This window comes from Palaemon carinicauda, chromosome 38 (assembly GCF_036898095.1).
Source record: "Palaemon carinicauda isolate YSFRI2023 chromosome 38, ASM3689809v2, whole genome shotgun sequence".
NCBI classification, from domain to species: Eukaryota; Metazoa; Arthropoda; class Malacostraca; order Decapoda; family Palaemonidae; genus Palaemon; species Palaemon carinicauda.
In genome coordinates, this window is record NC_090762.1 from 15,715,384 (window position 1) to 15,725,383 (window position 10,000).

The following is a 10,000-nucleotide window of genomic DNA, read 5'->3' on the forward strand; positions in this document are numbered from 1 at the left end:
TATATATATATATATAAATACATTACATTATATTATCTATATATATATATACACATACATACATTATATATATATATATATAATATATAAATACATACATAACATTATATATATATACACACCCTAACACACAAACACACACATACATATATATATATATATAGAGAGAGAGAGAGAGAGAGAGAGAGAGAGAGGAAATTATCAGAAATAGCAAAAAGAAATTCAGATTGCGAAAATTACATTTAAATAAAAACCCATTAGTAAATACTGAAGAATGAAAATCATGTAACCATATAATTTGACCAGTACTCGCTGATTGCAACCCCTCTTTTGTCAAAATAAATCTTACCTCCCTTACTATTCCTATCTACGCATTCTCGGAAATTCTACAGTAATTGTTATTGTTTGTCCATCAGCTTCAGCACCAACTCTCTTTCTGGAAGGCTATTCAATCTACGCTATCCAGGCCGGATGCAAATTGTCCTCGCGGTTAGATTCGGTATCGGTTGGAACCGCGCACAACAATTGACATTTCGTGCTGGTTTTGATCTTATTCTTGCTTTCGCTTTGTCGAAATTCCTTTTACTATTCTATATCCATCTCTCTATATGTGTGGGTATATGTATGTATGTATGTGTGTATAATAAATAATAATATAAATATATAAATAATATATATGTATATATATGTATATTATATATTTATATAGTATATATTATATATATAATTATATATAATTATATATATATATATATATATACATATATATATATATATGCTGTACATTATATGTATATGTATATATAAATATATAATAAATAAATAAATAAATATATATATATATATATATATATATTCCACCTCATACTGGGATCAAACCCTAACCCCTTCAAATAAAAGGCAAGGTCGCTACCAATCATGCCACCAGGTGGTCTAAAAGATGACGGAACCTAAGTGCCAACTGCATTTCAGGATTGCGTGGTGAGACATCAGTCTCATATTGACTCATTAGGGGTAATTCCAAATGAAAGCAATCCATTGTGTCCTTGGTGGGTAGGTAAGTCGGGGAAAACTCGCTGGTATGAGACTGATGTCTCACCAATCTGAAATGTAGCTAACATCTAAGTTCGACTCTTTTATAGAACCTCTAGTGGCAATGATTGCTAGCGGCCTTGCCTTTCATTCGAAGGGGCTAGGGTTCATTGCCAGTGTGAAGTAGAAATTTATTTTTATGCGAGCACGATATTGTGTTGATTTTCATCTCTCTCTCTCTCTCTCTCTCTCTCTCTCTCTTGTATATATATATATATATATATATATTTTTATATATATATATATATATATATGTGTGTGTGTGGGGGGGTTTCAGCAGTAAATCTTGGAGAGAGAGAGAGAGAGAGAGAGAGAGGAGAGAGAGAGAGAGAACCGTTTCTGCTTTCATTAAACATTGTTTCCATGTTTCCAGTTTCGTCGGTAAATTTTGATAAATAAGATTTATTCATTTTAATACAATTGAAATATTTATTTCTAAATTTTAAAATACTAATTTATATTTGAATATCTCTTATATGCTTTATAAAAGAGAAATTTCCTGAAAAGGAATTCGTAGCTATCAGTTTAACCTAGCTGTTAAATGTTAACTCTCCCCAAAGTTTTCTTTGTCTTTGTTATATTCAAAAGTCTTTGTAATCCTTTAAATCTTCCGAAAAATTATGTAACCGGAACTAACTTTCTGGAATACCTGCCTTTTTTTTTCTTTTTTTTTTTTTAACATCGATATTAATTCAACTGCATAGTTATCTAATTATCCATAATTTATATCGGGGAGTTGATTTCAGAGCCATTATTATTATTAATATTATTATTATTATTATTATTATTATTACTAGCCAAACTACAACCCTAGTTGGAAAAGCAAGATGCTATAAGCCAAGGGCTCCAATAGGGAAAAATAGCCCAATGAGGAAAGAAATAAGGAAATAAATGAATGATGAGAATAAATTAACAATATATCATTCTAAAACAGTAACAGCGTCAAAGCAGATATGTCCTATATAAACTATTAACAACGTCAAAATACAGATGTGTCATATATAAAACTATAAAAAGACTCACGTCAGCCTGGTCAACATAAAAACATTTGCTCCAACATTGAACTTTTGAAGTTCTACTGATCCAACTACCCGATGAGGAAGATCATTTCCCCAAGATAATGATTAAAATTAACTATTGATAATTTGAATTTTTTCTTCATACCTTTTAGCAGATTAGGCATAGAAATAGTTTTCAAGGAGGGACCCCTGATATCCCCTGCAATTTGATATTACTAAACGAATAACATTATTGTAGTAATTTTATCAAGCTTAAGTGTTCCGGTTATATCCTTACCGTCTTATCACTTGACTTTGTTATAAGGGTTACGGGAATAACACTTGATTTTATTTTAATTCAAAAGTGTTCATTATCAATAAAATCTTACACGCTACATATAATTGGATTAGCTTTCGTGGATCTTGAATATATGGATAAATACTTGAAAAGTCAAGAAAAAATCATAAGTTAGAGATCAAATGCTTATGATCAAAAGAGCTATAATGGATTTATAGGGAACAAAAACAAGTGGCTCCCTTTCCTACGTGGGATGATTCCATCCCCTTCTCCCCGACTGTTTTATGAGAGAGAGAGAGAGGAGAGAGAGAGAGAGAGAGAGAGAGAATCTTTTACAGAGAAATGTCATAGATAAGAGCTGTAGTGACGCCAAGATTGATGAGAGAGAGAGAGAGAGAGAGAGAGAGAGAGAGAGAGAAACTTTTACAGAAAATTGTCATAGATAAGAGCTGTAAGTGAAGCCAAGAATTGAGAGAGAGAGAGAGAGAGAGAGAGAGAGAATCTTTTACAGAAAACTGTCATAGATAAGAGCTGTAAGTGAAGAGAGAGAGAGAGAGAGAGAGAGAGAGAGAGAGAGAGAGAGCTGTTGTTCAGGAAGGAAGGAGTCCTTTTCAACTAAAATAGAAAAGAGAGGATTTCGCACGAAAGCTCTTTAATAGTAGCCAGAGAATAACATCATAATTACGCAGTTCAGAATAAATGGAGATGAAGAAAATCATGAGGAAAATCTGTACCAACAAAATGCATTCATAATACAAGATAATTACAACAACGTGCCATTGAAAGTTGAATATAGTAAAAAGTAGTGTATTTCATAAGTATTGCGAAGTAGGAGTAGTAATAATGAACGTTTATGTAATTAATAATCTTACCTTTACGTACCACCACTGGTAATTTATAGTTTTCCCCTTACATCCAACAACCCCTCCATAAACTTTCAGTAAAATGTGTTTTGATTTTATAGTTATGCAATCAGGAACGCCTCGATCGTCAGATAGTTTTGTTTTGCTTTGCTACTACAATTAAAGTTGTTTCAAGCTCGTTTCTTGTCAATTGACATGTGGCCCATTAGGCCTGAAACGAATGGGAAAATGATAACGAATTACAAGACTAAATACGATACAGATTCGTTTTACCTTAGTACACTTTCAGAATAGAAATATGTCATTAGAATATGTTCATTGAAAATAAAGGCGACGGTATTGAAGATAAAGAAATATAACTTTACCTCAGATTATGATAATTTGGCTCGCATCATCCTTACCTAAAATCAGCAATAGAGCCTTCTAGAACGGTTAGACAAATTTGACCTAACGTCTACAGGATTAACATTAATTTCTCCCTACTCTGATACTGCAGGAATTCTCACACGATGGTTTCCCTAATTTATACAAACAAACAACACAAACGAATAACTTTCCGTTTCCTGGAACTTGAATCTCATTATCACAAAACAAAAGTTGAGCGTATTCTTCAGCTCTTCCAGTCATGGAAATACATGTATCTTCAAATGTTAGGGGAATCATTAAATGCGTTCAGTAACACCATTCGGTACAAAAGAAATAGATTTGAAATTGCATCCAATTTCTATTGCATGACAATTAATCTTTGCTTGCACTTCATTTATCCAAGAGTTTCCCTTGACTTATAATTCTTAAAATTCATACATATATACATACACAGGTAGTATATATTTTCTTTGTTTTCATCAAGACCGCTGATTTCTTAGCGCCTAAGTTGTGTGTTATTTTCCACAATTTAGCAAGAAGGGGTCCTTTTTGCACTTTTTGGAGAATTGATAATAGTACTCCATTAGGTACATGTGTTTGTGGTAGCTCTAGCCCTGCTGATCACCACCAAATTTCCGTAACTACCATACTACTAAAAAAATAATTGATGTTTTATTTTAACGTGTTTTGACAAAATGTCTGAATAGTTGCTCAAACTAATAATCTGTTACCCAGTTTGCAATTTGCCTTTAGCAAAGGCCTTGGAGTATGTCATGCTCTTACAATTTCAAATACTGAAAAGAAATCCATGATTTTGGTCTGGGAGTTCATATGATTGGCCTTGAATTTGGTGCTACCTCTGATCGTTTTAAGCAGGGGGCCCTTGTTTTCAAACTCAAAAAGTTGGGAGAGGTGGGTCTTTTTTTTAGAATCATTATGGATTTTTCAGGTAATAGATTACAAAGAGGTTTTTTTTTTTTTTTTTTTTTTTTTTTTTTTTTTTTTTTTTTTTTGAGGGTACCATTATGAGTAAAGGAATACGATATCTGGTGTTCTGGCCCATTACTTTTCATGCTACTGTTTATACACATATGTGATTTCGGACTAGAAAACAAGCTCGATATATATATGCAGAGGATGCTACTCACTCTCTCTCTCTCTCTCTCTCTCTCTCTCTTAAAGAGAGAGAGAGAGAGAGAGAGAGAGAGAGAGAGAGAGAGAGAGAGAGAGAGAGAGAATACCAAGATGATAATGGGGATAAGGATTAGTAAAATTAATGAACACTCTCGAAATAAAAACCCGACCTGTTGCATGACCAACATGATAAAGGTCACCCAAGCAACATCACTATTGCCTCTTCGCCTATGCATTATCAAAACGTCACCATATATTCCAAAACCCTAGCAAATTAATATTCATCCAATGTCTAAACAGATGAACATCACATGAAGGAAATAGTGATTGGAGAAGCGTACAAACTAATTAATCAGGTATCACGTCATCGTTTTCCCCCGGAATCAAAATGGAATATCCAATAATTTCAGCCGACTGAATTATGTCATGGACAGTGGGACGATATAAAATGAACTATAATTTCTGTTGAATAAATTGTGTCATGGACAATGAGGGGTATATAAAGCTAGAACTGACAGGAAGCGACGCCCCACCAGTCTCATTCAGGGGAAAATAGATAAATGAATAATTAAAAGGGCAGGATATCAGATATAATTCAACGGTCACAGATAAAAAGATGTATATATACTGTATGCAAATTCAGTCGTGCACATATACACATAAATATATACTCACATCCATATGTATATATATATATATATATATATATTTATTGAAATAAATGTATATATATATATATATATATATGTGTGTGTGTGTGTGTGTGTAATTAGCTTCACCTAACAAGAGTGGCTCCGAACAAAAACAGAACAACAGTCACTGCTACATTCATCCTTTAACTACTGTATGGTGGATCATTACATGCTTGCTTGCTTTAGATTGCCTTGGCTTATGCAAGACACGGGCTCTTGCGTTGGTAACCCGTAAACGAATATCTAGTGATAGCAATGAGTTTACTTTAAATGAGAAATATATCATTAGATGAACCCATCGTTCAGTAAAACGTCCGCAACATGATTCGCTTCGGAAACTTTCGCCCTTGGCTCACCTACCCACCCCAATTGAGACCCCCCCCCACCACACCAATTGGGACCTTCACACGCTATATGGGACCTTTGCATGGCAATAGGGACCTCCCCATGCAAGTTGGGACCTCCATACGCCAATTAGGACCTCTCCAAGCTATCTGGGACCTTCCCACGCCTATTTCAGCCTCCCACGACAAGTGGGACCTAACCATGCCAATTGGGACCTTACCATGCCAATTGGGACCTCCCCATGCCAATCGGAACCTCCCCCCGCCTATTGGAACATCCCAAACCCAATTGGAACCTCCTCTCGCCAATTTGGACCTTCCATCGCCAATTGGGATCCTCCATGACAGCAGGGACATATCTGCACCAATAGGGACCTCCCCGCGCCAATTAATGCCTTCCAAACGCTAATTGGGACCTTCCAACGCCAACTGGGATCTTCAATGCCAACAGGGACCTATCCGTGCCAATTATGACCTCCCCGCCCCAATTAAAGCCTTCCAACGCTAATTGGGACCTTCCATCGCCAATTGGGATCTCCATGCCAACAGGGACCTATCCATGCCAATTGGGACCTCCCCACGCCAATTGATGCCTTCCAACGCTAATTGGGACCTTCCATCGCCAATTGGGATCTTCCATGCCAACAGGAACCTATCCATGCCAATTGGGACCTCCCCGCGCCAATTGATTCCTTCCAACGCTAATTGGGACCTTCCATCGCCAATTGGGACCTTTCATGCCAACAGGGACCTATCCATGCCAATTGGGACCTCCCCGCGCCAATTGATTCCTTCCAACGCTAATTGGGACCTTCCATCGCTAATTAGGATCTTCCATGTCAACAGGGACCTATCCATGCCAATTGGGACCTCCCCGCGCCAATTGATTCCTTCCAACGCTAATTGGGACCTTCCATCGCTAATTGGGATCTTCCATGCCAACAGGGACCTATCCATGCCAATTGGGACCTCCCCGCGCCAATTGATGCCTTCCAACGCTAATTGGGACCTTCCATCGCCAATTGGGATCTTCCATGCCAACAGGAACCTATCCATGCCAATTGGGACCTCCCCGCGCCAATTGATTCCTTCCAACGCTAATTGGGACCTTCCATCGCCAATTGGGACCTTTCATGCCAACAGGGACCTATCCATGCCAATTGGGACCTCCCCGCGCCAATTGATTCCTTCCAACGCTAATTGGGACCTTCCATCGCTAATTGGGATCTTCCATGCCAACAGGGACCTATCCATGCCAATTGGAACCTCCCCGCGCCAATTGATGCCTTCCAACGCTAATTAGGATCTTCCATGCCAATTGGGACCTTTCATGCCAACAGGGACCTATCCATGCCAATTGGGACCTCCCCGCGCCAATTGATTCCTTCCAACGCTAATTGGGACCTTCCATCGCCAATTGGGACCTTTCATGCCAACAGGGACCTATCCATGCCAATTGGGACCTCCCCGCGCCAATTGATTCCTTCCAACGCTAATTGGGACCTTCCATCGCTAATTAGGATCTTCCATGTCAACAGGGACCTATCCATGCCAATTGGGACCTCCCCGCGCCAATTGATTCCTTCCAACGCTAATTGGGACCTTCCATCGCTAATTGGGATCTTTCATGCCAACAGGGACCTATCCATGCCAATTGGGACCTCCCCGCGCCAATTGATTCCTTCCAACGCTAATTGGGACCTTCCATCGCCAATTGGGATCTTCCATGCCAACAGGAACCTATCCATGCCAATTGGGACCTCCCCGCGCCAATTGATTCCTTCCAACGCTAATTGGGACCTTCCATCGCCAATTGGGACCTTTCATGCCAACAGGGACCTATCCATGCCAATTGGGACCTCCCCGCGCCAATTGATTCCTTCCAACGCTAATTGGGACCTTCCATCGCTAATTGGGATCTTCCATGCCAACAGGGACCTATCCATGCCAATTGGAACCTCCCCGCGCCAATTGATTCCTTCCAACGCTAATTGGGACCTTCCATCGCTAATTGGGATCTTCCATGCCAACAGGAACCTATCCATGCCAATTGGGACCTCCCCGCGCCAATTGATGCCTTCCAACGCTAATTGGGACCTTCCATCGCTAATTGGGATCTTCCATGCCAACAGGGACCTATCCATGCCAATTGGAACCTCCCCGCGCCAATTGATGCCTTCCAACGCTAATTAGGATCTTCCATGCCAATTGGGACCTTTCATGCCAACAGGGACCTATCCATGCCAATTGGGACCTCCCCGCGCCAATTGATTCCTTCCAACGCTAATTGGGACCTTCCATCGCCAATTGGGACCTTTCATGCCAACAGGGACCTATCCATGCCAATTGGGACCTCCCCGCGCCAATTGATTCCTTCCAACGCTAATTGGGACCTTCCATCGCCAATTGGGACCTTTCATGCCAACAGGGACCTATCCATGCCAATTGGGACCTCCCCGCGCCAATTGATTCCTTCCAACGCTAATTGGGACCTTCCATCGCTAATTAGGATCTTCCATGTCAACAGGGACCTATCCATGCCAATTGGGACCTCCCCGCGCCAATTGATTCCTTCCAACGCTAATTGGGACCTTCCATCGCTAATTGGGATCTTTCATGCCAACAGGGACCTATCCATGCCAATTGGGACCTCCCCGCGCCAATTGATTCCTTCCAACGCTAATTGGGACCTTCCATCGCCAATTGGGATCTTCCATGCCAACAGGAACCTATCCATGCCAATTGGGACCTCCCCGCTCCAATTGATGCTTCCAACGCTAATTGGGACCTTCCATCGTCAACTTGGATCTTCCATACCAACAGGGACCTATCCATGCCAATTGGAACCTCCCCACGCCAATTGATGCCTTCCAACGCTAATTGGGACCTTCCATCGCCAATTGGGATCTTCCATGCCAACAGGAACCTATCCATGCCAATTGGGACCTCCCCGCGGTAATTGATTCCTTCCAACGCTAATTGGGACCTTCCATCGCCAATTGGGACCTTTCATGCCAACAGGGACCTATCCATGCCAATTGGGACCTCCCCGCGCCAATTGATGCCTTCCAACGCTAATTGGGACCTTCCATCGCTAATTGGGATCTTCCATGCCAACAAGGTACTATCCATGCCAATTGGGACCTCCCCGCGCCAATTGATGCCTTCCAACGCTAATTGGGACCTTCCATCGCTAATTGGGATCTTCCATGCCAAAAGGGACCCATCCATGCCAACTGGGACCTCCCCATGCCAATTCATGCCTTCCAACGCTAATTGGGACCTTCCATCGCTAATTGGGATCTTCCATGCCAACAGGGACCTCCATGCCAATTGGGAGCTCCCCGCGCCAATTGATGACTTCCAACGCTAATTGGGACCTTCCATCGCTAATTGGGATCTTCCATGCCAAAAGGGACCCATCCATGCCAACTGGGACCTCCCCATGCCAATTCATGCCTTCCAACGCTAATTGGGACCTTCCATCGCTAATTGGGATCTTCCATGCCAACAGGGACCTCCATGCCAATTGGGACCTCCCCGCGCCAATTGATGACTTCCAACGCTAATTGGGACCTTCCATCGCCAATTGGGATCTTCCATGCCAATAGGGACCTATCCATACCAATTGGGACCTCCCCATGCCAATTCATGCCTTCCAACGCTAATTGGAAATTTCTTTCGCCAATTGGGATCTTCCATGCCAACAGGGACCTATCCATGCCAATTGGAACCTCCCCGCGTCAATTGATGCCTTCCAACGCTAATTGGGACCTTCCCCGATGCTTAGTGAACATCGAAATGGGCACGAAATTAATGTAAATTTTTTTACAACTTAAGCATTGATGTTAAAGAAGTTTCATCGAAAATTCTGGAGCAATATTGGAAAATGTAGAGAATGCTAATGCGCAGTTATATCCAAACATGATTTTAAAATTTACTCTGGAAATGAAACCTTTTCACTTGGCAGTGATAATTTTGAATAACATTATCAAAGTATGAGTGTTCTGGGGGTGACATTTCACTCGTAAATTATTCCTCCAACATTTTTTCCCATTACGGATTGCTATAATTACATTGTAATAACTGAGATTATTATAAACATTATGTACAGAAGATCGTAATGATTTTATATGTTTTGATGTTGTTGATGTTTTAAAATATTTTATTTTGATTGTTAATTATTCTTCATATGGTTTATTTATTTCCTTAT

General features: G+C 40.2%; 1 long non-coding RNA gene across 4 annotated transcripts in view; it reads right to left on the bottom strand.

Annotated features, from left to right (window-relative positions):
* LOC137630434 (uncharacterized) overlaps positions 1-10,000 on the bottom strand; it is a 219,629-nt gene that overhangs the window by 68,755 nt on the left and 140,874 nt on the right. The gene's annotated exons all lie outside the window — the stretch shown is intronic.